At 37.9% G+C, this 14,709-nt stretch overlaps 1 protein-coding gene across 1 annotated transcript in view; it reads right to left on the minus strand.

Annotated features, from left to right (window-relative positions):
* LOC131947791 (mucin-2) overlaps positions 1-11,028 on the minus strand; it is a 36,620-nt gene extending 25,592 nt beyond the window's left edge. Inside the window, exon 1 of the mRNA XM_059309111.1 lies at positions 10,979-11,028. The gene's annotated coding sequence lies outside the window, so the exon portion shown is untranslated. The remainder of the gene's footprint in view (positions 1-10,978) is intronic.
* Between the last annotated feature and the right edge of the window lie 3,681 nt (positions 11,029-14,709).

Raw genomic sequence — 14,709 nt, forward strand, 5'->3', positions numbered from 1 at the left:
TCTGATAGGTATCTGAATCACGTTATGAAAAATTAAGGCGGCTGGGCAAAGTGCTGACCCCATTATCCATTCATATGCCGAGTACACTGAAACAGATGAACTCTACTTCATCTGTCTTGGGCATGAACGGGAAAAGAAGATGATGAAGATATGTTTGATTACTATTTTACGATTACAATAGAAATCATTGGTCAATAGTCATTTATCTAATAGAGATCTCCCCCATATATATTAGAAGTATCATAAGTAATGGCAGATATTATTTTATCCTGCTGTCGTGATGGTCATTGTCTAGTGTGACTACCTTAAACCAATCAGGTATGTAATGACTCCACGGGTTCCAGATCTACCTGACCTGAGGTCACTTGGAACTGTTTCACCTAGCACGCGAGAAAATGTTCACCTGCTTGACCTTACCATCCACACCAAGGCAATAGATCATGCCCCGACGGCGACAGTAGATCATGCCCGACGGTAACAATAGATCATCTCCCGACGGTTACAATAGATCATGCCCCGACGGTGACAATAGATCATGCCCCGACGGTAACAATAGATCATGTCCCGACGGTAACAATAGATCATGTCCCGACAGTGACAATAGATCATGTCCCGACAGTGACAACATGAAAACTATGCCTCGCCTAGGCGGAGATGACACCCCCTACCCCACCCACCAGTTTTAATTTACAACCGTAGCCTCGTAACCAGTGTTACACAGTACAAGGGACCTGGTAAATTTACAACTATTTACATAACAATACGTTTGATAAAAAATGGAGAAAAGACAAGGGATTGGGGGAGAGCCAATATACGGAGAAGGAATGGGGGGGGGGGGTGTGGATATAGGTAACTGAGTGTGTGTGGGTTGGATGGGGAAGGGGGGGGGGCTGACATATATCGTTATTAACTAGCCGTGTCAGAGCTAGAAGATAAGCCAGTAGGCTACAGTTATTTAAACCCACATTCATCTACTTGAGAATGTTAAAAAATGTAAGTAGGTGGACGGCCGTTACCAGATAAGGAAACAATAAATTTAATTCATTACAAATCCATTATGGGTGTGGTGCAACATAAAACTATCAAAACCGAATTTTTAAAAAAAATCTTGGGGTATTTGAGTTGATTGTTTGACCTACATTCCTCTTATATAGAACACTCAATCGTTTAATGTACGCAATGATGAGTTCAAAAAGAAACTTTGCTAAGCCATGCTGTGACCATAATGGGGCCACTTGTTTGACGTGGGATTACAATGCCATCAGCGTACCCAGCAGATAAGCTGCGCTGTTTAAAGTTCACGGTCCAGTTAGTGAAAAGTAAATGTTTACACTTGTGAGAAAGCGCTGATAAATGTTTGTTAGCTGAGAGAATATTGGCCGAACAGAAGGGGAGACAAATCTTCGGGCCAGGGGAGACAACTCTTTGATATTGTGATAACTTTCGACGATAGGAAAAAGCGACTAACCTATTGTACACTCTATTTTAAGTGTAAATGGACTTGATCAGAGTTTTGTAACCCACAGCATCCCCCCGTTCCCCCACCCTTTCATGCAACAACAGCTTGAGGTGATTTTAATATGATAATATACGACCTGCTTTCATAGATAAAAACTTAAGTAATAAGCTATTTTTTGTATTTATTTTACAACATAGCTGTTATAAAGATACGAATTCTGTATATAAAATATCATGGGTTGGTGTATCAAGAGAATTAGCTACATTTTTATATATCAATTTTACCTTAGATAGCTCTGATATAGTTTTAGAATGTATTTTTTAAGGTTTTGATATATTTTGGAGCTAATTTTGAAAGTTCTGACAGGTCCTTTTTTTCACATTTGTCATAATTTAAATTTATTTTAAATCAATCATTGAGCGGGAATTGTGGGATGTCTATAAATGCAAGGGTGGGGGACGACGTACGGACGAGGGGCAGGGGTGGGGGACGACGTACGGACGAGGGCCAGGGGTGGGGGACGACGTACGGACGAGGGGCAGGGGTGGTGGACGGCGTACGGACGAGGGGCAGGGGTGGGGGACGACGTACGGACGAGGGGCAGGGGTGGGGGACGGCGTACGGACGAGGGGCAGGGGTGGGGGACGACGTACGGACGAGGGCCAGGGGTGGGGGACGACGTACGGACGAGGGGCAGGGGTGGTGGACGGCGTACGGACGAGGGCCAGGGGTGGGGGACGACGTACGGACGAGGGGCAAGGGTGGGGGACGACGTACGGACGAGGGGCAAGGGTGGGGGACGACGTACGGACGAGGGGCAGGGGTGGTGGACGGCGTACGGACGAGGGCCAGGGGTGGGGGACGACGTACGGACGAGGGGCAAGGGTGGGGGACGACGTACGGACGAGGGGCAGGGGTGGTGGACGGCGTACGGACGAGGGGCAGGGGTGGGGGACGACGTACGGACGAGGGCCAGGGGTGGGGGACGACGTACGGACGAGGGGCAAGGGTGGGGGACGACGTACGGACGAGGGGCAGGGGTGGTGGACGGCGTACGGACGAGGGGCAGGGGTGGTGGACGGCGTACGGACGAGGGGCAGGGGTGGTGGACGGCGTACGGACGAGGGGCAGGGGTGGTGGACGGCGTACGGACATGGGGCAGGGGTGGTGGACGGCGTACGGACGAGGGGCAGGGGTGGTGGACGGCGTACGGACGAGGGGCAGGGGTGGTGGACGACGTACGGACGAGGGGCAGGGGTGGGGGACGACGTACGGACGAGGGGCAGGGAAATATTTAGTGAGAGGTTGGTCAGATGTTAATTATAAATTTACCCTTTAGCTATTAAGTCTAGCAGCGTTTGCCATTTAAAAATTGTCTAAGCGCCGAATATTGAATAATTTTCTAATGATCAAACGGTATCCTTTTAACTTCCTACATTTTTTAAAATTTGAAAAAATATGGGATGCTTGTTAGAATTTTTGCTAACAAGATTTTGAAAATTTATAAAATTTTAAAATATCTGCACGCTGCTGAACCTACTTCATCTTAGCCCTTAGCCTTGAAAAGTATATGTAGTCATACTAAATTTGAAAAAAATCTTTTAGAAAAATATGGCAAGCGATAAAATTATATTTACATTTTAAAAACTTAAAGCTGTTTGAGAACTATCAATTACACTCGTTTTCAAATTTTTGTATTGAATATAAGCCGTTGAAAATTCCGTTCAGAATTATTTTATCAACTCAAATATTTAAAAAAAAAACGCTTGGTTGAAAAATATGCTTTCTGGTAAGAAACATTTGGAATCAGCTTTTCAAGTCTGTTGTCAGATTGAAGTGGATTTCTTTAAACATTTAAATTTTGCATGTCAACATGGTATTCGTCATAGAGCCCGATGACTTGTACTTCAAACTGCTTTTCTTTCTGGATTTGCTTCCATAGCTTTTTTGTTCTGCCAGAACTATCTGCAAGGCAGCAGTTGTTTAATTTTTTTTTTACACGTTTAAGCACCTAGCTGTGCTGTTTTTCCCCAGCTAATGAGCATTATCTGCCGAACTCAGGGCTTTTGGAGCTAGCAACAACACGCTAACCTACCCGACCACGCCGTTTCCCTACTGAAGCTATACACTGTTTTCTATGTGCTTCATTTAGTTATTTGTTGATTCAATTCATTTGGACATCTATTAAATACCTCTAGCTTTTAGTTGACACCCCTCCCTCCACTCTCATCGTCACACACCACCTGACATATGTCAGACCCCCCTCCACCCCTCCCCATATGACGTCACAAGTCACTCCACCTCCACGTCAAAAACAGCTATTTCCTTCTACATAATTAATTCAGCTGGTCACACTAAAGTACAATCGAAATTTGTCAAGTTAAAGTACATCAGTATTTTGTCAAGATTCGTACATTACTATTTTTCAAAGGCGAAATAAAAGCAAAGATCCAATTTAAAAATTACTTTTTAAAACGCCAAAGAGTGACAGCTAACTATATCAACCCACCCCTGCGTCATACGTCGCACTAAAGTGCGACACCACATCAGCCTGTCAGTGTTGATTCTGCTAAATGATACTGTATTTAGTAGATTAAAGTGTTAAATTTTCAGACCGTGAACGTAATCTACAAGTTTTACTCATAAACATTGATAATAGGTGATGTGTTTTCAGACTTTTAGGCTCCATATACTGTTGTGATAAATAAAACATCCCCCCTCAATAAAATAGCTATTCCTCATATAGCTGGGACAATTGCAGCGTTGATACTACGTTATAATTATTTATTTGATAGATTTATGTCTTTATCTGCGGCTGACCGAGGTGTCGAGCTGTTATAAACGTTACTGACAGAGAATAAACATAAACAGCTCCTCTACACGGCCAAAAATGTCTTGTAAAGGAGGGACCAGTTACTGTCCCTTTTGGGGCGTGAGGTTGGATAGGACACTATGATTGGGGTGGGGGGGGGGGGGTGGGTGGGTTAGTAGTTGATGGTCAGGTCGCAGTTAAATGGTGGTGTTGGATGGGGGGGAGGGGTAATTGTGTTGTTGGATAAGATGGGGGCTGTTGGCACGGTGTGTTGCATAGGGGGGTGTTAGGTGGGTGTTGTTGGATGTGGGGGGGGGGGGGGTGATTGTGTTGTTAGATTGGGGGGGGGGGTGTTTGCAGGGTGTTTTTGTATGGGGGCTTTTGACTAAATGTGTTGCATAGAGGCGTGTTAGATGGGTGTTGTTGGATAGGGGGGGACGACTACTAGATCTAGCAGCGCACCGCCAAATGAATAAATATATCTTCTTCATCATGGTCTTTTGTTTACTTTCTGAGCTGTGTCTGTGTGTTATCAAAAACTGACGTCAGAATCGTCTGCTTGTGATCTCCAGAGAGTCTACCAAAAAAAAAGTTATTCTAGGAACTGTCAAGGAGACGTATCCGTATCTTCTGAGTTCAACTGTACCCCACGTTACACACATATCACCAGCTCGTATGTGGTACCGTGTGACGTATTATGGAAAGTTGAGCAGAAAATATGTCAACAACAAGCAGGTGATTGTGTGGGTGGGTCACGTGACTTGTAATCTGCTGACGCTGCAACACTGTGACACGGCTGGTCACGGTGACATAAAGGGGCCGTAACTTCTGATCGTTGAGAATAGTTATGAGTTATGTCCCCTGTGATCCTGTTAATTTGACAGCTGACCAAGAGGGTCAAGTTTTTGGTCAAGTTTTTGGTCACTTGCCCATTCACAAGAATAACAATTTCCATTTTGATCAAGTTTTGCCATACACCGCCATGAAAACAGAAACGCCGTTTCGATTTTATGATTGTATGTTTTCAAAATTCGTTATTATGAGCTCCATATTGCCGTAATTAAACTAGATAAACTTATTATAATACTAGCCGTCCCGGCCAGGCCCTGCTCTGGCTTCTGTGAAAAACCTTTCTGTTAAAGACCATTACCTGTGTGAAACGCAAACATAACGCTAGCACAACTACAAATACAAACGAAAACAAAAACCTAACAACAAACCCAACCACAACCACAAACACCAATACAAACACAAAGAAAAAACAAACAAAAAAGCAAACGAAAACAAAAACCTAACAACAAACCCAACCAAAAACACCAATACCAACAAAAAAAAAAAAAACAACGAAAAGCAAACGAAAACAAACCAAATCCAAACGCAAAACCAACCAAAAACACAAATACAAACCCAAACAAAAAAAAAACACAAACAAAAACGAAAAAAGAAAGAACAAAAACGAACCAAATCAAAACGCAACCACTAACGCAAACCCACCTAAACACAAAGAAAACACTAACGCGAACATAAACGCCCGGGGCGGAATCACCTGTTTTAGCTTAATGAACGACTATAGTACCCCAACTTATTCATAGTCTTTTGCACTCACTTAAACGAACGCGCCTGTTTCAATTTAATGAACAATTTTAATACTCCAAGCTTATCCGTAAAATACCTACAACATTTGCACTTGATCAATCCCCACTAATTATGTAATTATTTTTTTTCCCAACACCAAAACAAAGTAATAAAAAGTAAATTAATGCAAAGTAAATGCAATGGTTTTATAAAGGGAAGTAATTGTGTTTTCCTAATTTATCAAAGGGAAGTAAATGCTATAGGACTAAATAAAGACATAATTAGAATTTTTGTAAAAGATGATATTTTTTTAAAACTTGTGTTTAATGAACACGCCGACAATTGTTACTTTAATTTGAAAAATGAAAATTATTTCCCAACACTTTCAATAGTAATTTTTTAACTCATAAATTTAGAGAAATGCGCACGATAATATTATAACACTTTAATCCATCGAAGACCAGCGACAAACATATGCATTACATACAGAACTGAGCTTTATATATATAGATTTTATACTGATAAGTAGCATTTACTCCATAATGTGAGATTTAGAGTTTACGGATATTGTAGAAAATTCGATGAGTTTCGGGTTAATAAAATGTAGCTTATATAAGAAACAGCGATTTATAATTGGATTCTGTCACCTTGGAATAGGGCAGAACAAAATATTTGTTGCTTTGACAAGAACTTTATTAAGTAAACTTGAATTCAAACAATTCGATACAAATGATACCTGATACGTTTTATGTGGTCCATTTGGTAATTTTATCGCCGAATATACAATCACTAATGTTAATTAATTAATCTTAGCAAATTTAGTTTTTAGTTTTTTACTAAAATTAAACGCAAGTTTTAGAAATGTGGGTATCAAAACAAAATTTCTACAAAATTTTAAACTTAATTTTAAAAATTAAAAATAAATTAACTAATTCAAACTAAATTGAATAATTTAGCTGTCTGAACTATTGAGAGCTTTCTTATTTTGATGAACGGCGAATAAAGTGCTCACGTTTTTACATTTTCAAACGTCGTAGCGGAGCATGCAATCGTCATCACATATTCTAATTAATTAACAATAATTTTACGTGGGGGGGTGGCTTTAAATAATTGACATCATACATTTTAGCGGTTTCATTTAAAATTACATTTCCATTTGCTCTATCGGCCATTAGTAACTTTTTAACACAACAACCTATTTTTATCTGAATATTTAAAAACAGGGTCATCCAGGGAGACTTCAGTAAATGGGAAATAACTCGGGTCGATGTTAAAACGCCGCGACCATCTGAGGTCTAAGAGACGTCAGCCGGCCTGCCCATCACGATATATTATTTAGCTGGAGTCTCCAGTGGCTGTCTGACGGGGGTCTAGAATAGTCTAGATCAGTTCACAACTTTTTCTACAGCGTATGGACTTGGGTTGTGTTCCGGGGAGCCTTCTGGTAATTTGCTGTTCCAGAGGGGGTGGTGGGGGGGAGGCGATAAACCTTTATGTATATATCGCTTCCCCAGTACCAGACTGTTCTAACTCCAGCTTTCGCTTTTTGCTATTGTTATATTTATTTTTAAAATGTATACATTTAGTTTAAAATCCTCCAGAATACCAATGTAAAAAGTAGTTAAAACTATTCAGTTCAGAGGAAGCAATATACATATATATATATATATATATATATATATATATATATATATATATATATATATATATATATATATATATATATATATATATATATATATATATATATTAAAATATAGATAGATTTTTTTATCCATCCCTAGCTACTCTGGCCTATGTCATTCGACAGTGCAGTTTGTTGGTAAAACGTCGTAGCAGTTAACATAGAATTAGATAATTGGCTAGCATACACTTAAATACGCTTAAATAGTGTAAACAAACAAGGCAATAATATATATCAAACTTTTTGCACCGATAGCCCCACCCATACTTCGAGTCGAGGTTTAGGCCAGACTGATGTTTGGATTACTGTGGCTTATTTCTGTCATAAGTAAAAGTTGGTCTGATAATTAGACGACGGGTCTGGCGTGGACTCTAATTTCATTCTTTTAACCCTCTGATGTTGACGGAAATTCCCCAAGTTCCGTAACTCCTGTATCCGCCCGTGTGAATTTTTGGACATGCGCACTCAATGCTATCGCATTTTGCAAAATTATGTTTTCTAATAACGTCGCTAGACTTACATTTTAACATGGGAAATCTAAAACGGTTTTTAAAAAAAAATCGAAATTTTGTATATATGCAGCAGAATCTTTTATGTAATGAATATTGGAAAAAGGATTTTTTTCAATTTTAAAATGCTTACAAAAGATGTCTATTTTTGTTGATTACGTTACTACCAATGTCCTAACGAGCAAATCATCATCAATAAAATGCTGTAGTGGTGATGGCTATAATTAAGGCGTGGCGAAGAGGTCTTTACTTATGATTTCATAATCAGCTAGGTTTGACGTATCTGTGTACTGGTTCAAAGTGAAATCAATGTTTGAAGAAAAATATATTTCAAGTCTTTTATTTATCGACAAGCCGACTTCTTTAAAAACTTAAATTTGAAAGCGATGTTTTGCTTATTGTATATTGTATATCTTATCTTATTTTCGCTTTGTTTTATTACAAAGAAGAGTACGATGAAAACCACGCCTAACCTCATTTGATTAAACAAATTAGGCCTATTCATTACTAATAAGTTCCAATAATATTTATGTTTGAATGATGATTTCCGTAGTATTATTTCACCCACAAGCACAGATTTTTATGCTATTTGTTGACCATATAGAAGTTTAAAAGCTTGGATGGAATTAGCGAAACAATATATCGTTTATAATCCAAGTTTTTGTTTAACTTCACAAAATAACAGTGAGTGGGTACTATAATGTCTTGAAAGTCTGTGGTTTGTAGACGCTGGGTGGGGTATGTTGCCGTTGGAATCTGGTGTCAGCGTAGACACCATAGTAGACACCATAGTAGACACCACAACATACATAATAACGGACACCATAATAGACATCTTAATATACACCACAATAGACACCAAAACAGAAATTACTTCAAAATAGATAGCTAAATGAATACCATACTACACTACATAATAGCTACAAAAATAACACCGTAATAGCCACACAAATAACACCAGCTGAAACCTTAATAATTCTACAGTAATTTAGCTACTAAATTACTTGAGGTGGAGGTGTTCCATTTAGTTTAAATCTAATTTCAACCGGAAAGAAAGGTGCAATTATAGTCAAGTGATCCACAGTTGCTGGTTAACGCAAGTGTCATAACTCTCTAAGCCTCTAGAAAGATTGTTTTTCTGTTTTCATAGTTGAGCAACAACAGGCACAAATGTATATGGGTCGCGATGGTCTATGTAGCTGGAACTTTCTTATACACGTATAGAGGGGGGGGGGGGGGGGTAATACGTATAGAGGTGGTGGATGTGGGAGTGAGGTTAAGTGACAGGAGAAGTAAACTGTTGGAAAAGGTTGAAAATGGTAACATTCATAGTAAATAACACAATAGGTGTGTTTAAATTTGTTTATGCATAGGCGGATCTTGGTGGGTATAGGGGGAGTGGAGCTCAAACTTCAAAGACATGTTTTGAAAATAATTAGGAGAAAATGTAAGACTATTAAAAAAATCGACATATTATTTGTAACTTTTATAACATTTTATATAAAATGTTCAATTCTTTAAGTACATTTTCATGAATTTTAACCTTCCCCCATACAGAAACACAACACTACATATTTAGATCCAAAAGTCACGAGTTTGTTTGATGTCCCCGAGTCTACCCAGTCATTACGATACCTGACGTTAGGGAAAGTAACGGCGGCTGGGTATAATGCTGACCACACGATCACTTCATTTGCCGAGGTCACAGAAACATGTGAACTTTACTTCACCTACCAAATGGACCGTAGGTTTGAATGGTTGGTTGACATATTTTTAGGGAAACAGATAAGATTCTCCCCCCCCCCCCCCCAACGCGCTGGTAGGCTAAAGCGAGTACCTCACTATATGGCCCTAACAGACACCTTTACACTTTATGAAGCTTAGTCAAGCCGTCACGGAAACAAAGACATTATTTATTCAACACGGAATAGAGGCACAGACATAAAATATTAAGTAAATAAAAATACAGATATAAAGTCATAAAGTCAAGCAGAGACAAAGCCATACGCTTAAAATTATCAGTGTTTGGATAAAAATACCAAAACCAGCATATCTTTCAGACAAAAATAAAATAATGTGGGATGATTAGTATAAAACGTATACAAAAACCAGATATCTTTCAAACAAAAGCCTTTTGTCTAGTGTAAACTGTTAAAATTTGGACTTGATTGAGATAAAACTTATACAAAACCAGATTATCTTTCAAACAAAAGCCTTATGTCTAGTGTAAACGATTAAAATTTGGACTTGATTAAGATAAAACTTCTACAAAACCAGATGATCTTTCAAACAAAAGCCTTATGTCTAGTATAAACGATTAAAATTGGGACTTGATTGAGATAAAACTTATACAAAACTACCACATTTTTCAGACAAAAGCCTTATGTCTAGTATAAACGATTAAAATTGGGACTTGATTGAGATAAAACTTATACAAAACTAGCACATTTTTCAGACAACATTGATGGGACGGAGTGGCCAGAGAGCTGGACTGCTAACCCGTAAGTCTCGAGTTCGAATCCGGGTTCAAGTCAGTAGACCGTCACTGAGTCCACCCAACTCTGATGGGTACCTAACTCACGTTAGGGTAAATAAAGGCGGCTGGGCATAGTGTTGACCACACTATTTCTTCATATTCTAAGGTCACAGAAACAGGTGAACTCTAATCCACCTGCCCCGTAGACCGTCAAGTCTAAAAGGGAACATTAGTTTTTTACTTTCAGACAACAAAAGCCTTTTTGTCTAGTGAAAACGATGAAAATTTGGGCTTGATTAAGATAAAACCTAAGCCAGCATAACCTTCAGACAACAAAAGCCTTTTGTCTAGTGAAAACGATGAAAATTGGGGGCTTGATTAAGATAAAACCTAGAAAAACCTCAGCAAAACCTTCAGACAACAAAAGCCTCTGACTGATGTAAATAATTCTAATGTGACTTACTTGATATCCCCAAGCTTGGGCAGACCTATCTTTTGTAGACTGTACTAAAATCATCAAGCTTGATAGAGCTTATATACCCGTACTCTAGTAATACATCTGCAAGTGTCCCCCTACCTTCTTCACCCCCCCCCCTCCCCAAACCCTAACCCCGTGGGTGGGTTGGGCCTTCCGAAAACCGTTGATAATCTCGGTCGGCTCCAGAAATTCTTTGGAGCATTATGGGTAAAAAAACTGCGTTGTAAATCTAAACAGTTGTTTAAAAACCAGGTCATAAAGTTGGCGTTATTTTGGCGAAACAATGCATCAGGCTTCGGATGTGGGTGTTGTGGGGTTGTGTGGTGGTACCTAGTTGTAAATCAGTGTTGTGGTGTACAATCATCGGCTGAAAATAGAATCAAATATCGTGTCCGGGGTCAATATGTAAGTCGTAGAGCTACTAGAGAAGCGGCGATACCCCGAAGTGAAAGTGTAGCAGAAATTGGCACGGCAATTTGAGTTTACTGTATATTGAAACAACAAGCAGTAAAACTGTATGGTGTTGATTCTATTTAACTGTGAGATGAGGGTATGGGAAGAGGGGGGGGGGAGGTTATGACGTGGGTGTGGCTGTTAAACGAAAGTTTTTCGTGTCAGTCTTTGTTTACTAGGGTGGATAGATCGATGTCAAATTCAACAGTTTATTGGAGAAAAATTTCTCTAGAATCTATACGATAATCAAGGTAGATACTTGCTAGGTGAGGCAGAACCAGGTCTTTAGTCGAGGTGGTCATCACAGTAGCAACTGGGTAGGTCAAACAGGAACCTATTTCCTGGTGCCTGATCTGGTTTTTTAATGCAGTAAATATATGTAATCAACGTACGACTAACGATTTTTTTTAAATTAGAAAGACATGTTTTAATAGAATGACTATTTTAATGGAATAGTGTTAAGAGAAATTAATTGATAGCTAAAAATAAATGTAAAGCATATATATATATATATATATATATATATATATATATATATATATATATATATATATATATATATATATAAATATAAAGAGCCTACTTATATAGGTGTTAAGAAGATAGCTTATCAACTATTTACAATGCATCAGATGCCTTAAGAAAACGTTGCTCTGTATTTGTATACATTCTGACAGAAATACTGTAGCTGCCTTTAAAGATGCCGATGTAAACTCGTCTTTCCTAATGTAGAAAACCAGATTTTCTTCCAGGCATCTGTAAATGCAATTTATATAGAAAACATATACTTTTACCAGTGACCGCCCCAACGAAAATTTCAAGTGCTCCCCCTCCCCCGGAGAAAAGAAGTCTGGAAGAAACTGTAGAAAACAAGAGCCAATAAGTGTGTGAAATCTGTTTTGTTTGTCCGTATCTTCACGTCGCGACAGAGTTATTCATTCATTTTTTTAAACTCAAACTTTATTTGTCTATAGAGAGATCCAGCTTACATATGTCCATATACAACCAATACAATTCGTCAAACATTTTAGTAGGGTTCTTTAGCAAACACCTGACCAATTTCATTTAACTCAGTTATCTCGACAGTTATCTCACAATTTTCAACTGTTTAACAATAACTTTCACGGAATGACTGGTATAATTGTTGCAGACATTTTCATTCTTACAAAAATACTATTATCTTGATTACATATTCTAAACTATACGACTATTTGAACAAAGTGATATCGATTATCATTTAAGATTTAAAATCAAATAAATCAAAGTAAATGTATTCGATTTATTTAGCAAGTTCGGTATCAAATTACTTTGATATCCGTTTCTAATGTACACGTATAACAATCCCATCAAACAGACATTAAACCTACATGTAGGGGTCGGGTGTGGGTGGGGGGGGGGGCACATTGTGTCAACTTTCTTATCAGTTTGTCAGCCGAAAAGCTAACAATAGATCTATCCAATGGCTGCTCTCTCACGGCTTCAGATACACTGCACGCTACAGAGTGGTGAAAAACTTTTATATAGACCTTAGGTTTATTTATGTAAGCAAAATACGTTTTTTTTTGTTTACGATTTAGCGCAATGTTCGCAGTGTATTGTAGCCTATATATAATTTGTACCACAGTGGTAAAAGGTGACTGATGATTAACGTAAATCTAATTTCATTAGAAAAATAGACTACATTTTCCAGCTTAGATTTTAGACAAAGAAATAAGGTCACACCAAAAAGAAACGGCTTATATATATATATATTATATATATATATATATATATATATATATATATATATATATATATATATATATATATATATATATATCAGAGGCGTAGCGACCCTTCCCGGCGCCCGGGGACATACTTTAAATTTGGCGCCCCCTTGGGAGCAAATTTTCGATTTACACCCCCCCCCCTCAAACTTTCGATTTGTAACCCCCCCCCCCCTCGAACTTTTCATTTGCACTCCTCTCAAACTTTCAATTTGGCGCCCCCCCCCCTAAGGTCGGCGCCCGGGGACATATGTCCCCCGCCCCGCCCCCCCCCCCCCCTTGCTACGCTACTGATATATATATGTATATATATATATATGTATATATATATATATATATATATATATATATATATATATATATATATATATATATATATATATAGTGTATATAAAGTGATATATATTATACGTATATAATATATTTTAATATATATGGATTTATTTATTTAAAAATAAATATTTTTATATAAATTAGTATATAATTATAAACACACACGCACACACACACATACATATATATATATATATATATATATATATATATATATATATATATATATATATATATATATATATATATATATATATATATATATATATATATATATATATATATATTATTATTAATGTTATTATAATATATATTATTAATATATAATATAAATATATATATATATATATATATATATATATATATATATATATATATATATATTAATATATATAATTGTAATTTGTGTGTATGTGCTATAACAATCGTTTTCTAAACAACAAACTTTATCCATTAATCACATAGAATTCCAGATGTAGAATTCTTCGTTAAAGTTATTCTGAAATCGCTTTTGATTTTTAAAGTGACCGGCTTTATTGCCATAAAATCGCCTTTGATTTTAAAGCCACTTGTTTGTTTTAGCCATATATACGTCAAGAGTTCTGTATCTTTTCATCAACAAACTGAGACAAAAACTGAAAGTTGGACTGGCTGGAGGAGGTAATTCAATCACTCTTAGACACGTGAGACACGCGTTTCTTCTGAACATACAGGTGTCTGGATCCTCAGGTGTCTGAAAAGAAAGGTGTGCCAACATTTAATGACGTCTGAAAAACATTCAATGACGTCTGAAACATAGGTGCCCCAACATTGACGTCTAAAACACAGGTGTCCCAACATTTATTGACGTCTGAAACACAGGTGTCCCAACTTTCAATGACGTCTAAAACACAGGTGTCCCAACTTTCAATGACGTCTGAAACACAGGTGTCCCAACATTTATTGACGTCTGAAACACAGGTGCCCCAACATTGACGTCTGAAACACAGGTGTCCCAACATTTATTGACGTCTGAAACACAGGTATCCCAACTTTCAATGAGGTCTGAAACACAGGTGTCCCAACATTTATTGACGTCTGAAACACAGGTGTCCCAACATTTATTGACGTCTGAAACACAGGTGCCCCAACATTGACGTCTGAAACACAGGTGCCCCAACATTG

The sequence above is a fragment of the Physella acuta genome, unplaced genomic scaffold, assembly GCF_028476545.2.
Source record: "Physella acuta isolate Inbredline_101_S28 unplaced genomic scaffold, ASM2847654v3 ptg000607l, whole genome shotgun sequence".
In the NCBI taxonomy this organism is placed as follows: domain Eukaryota; kingdom Metazoa; phylum Mollusca; class Gastropoda; family Physidae; genus Physella; species Physella acuta.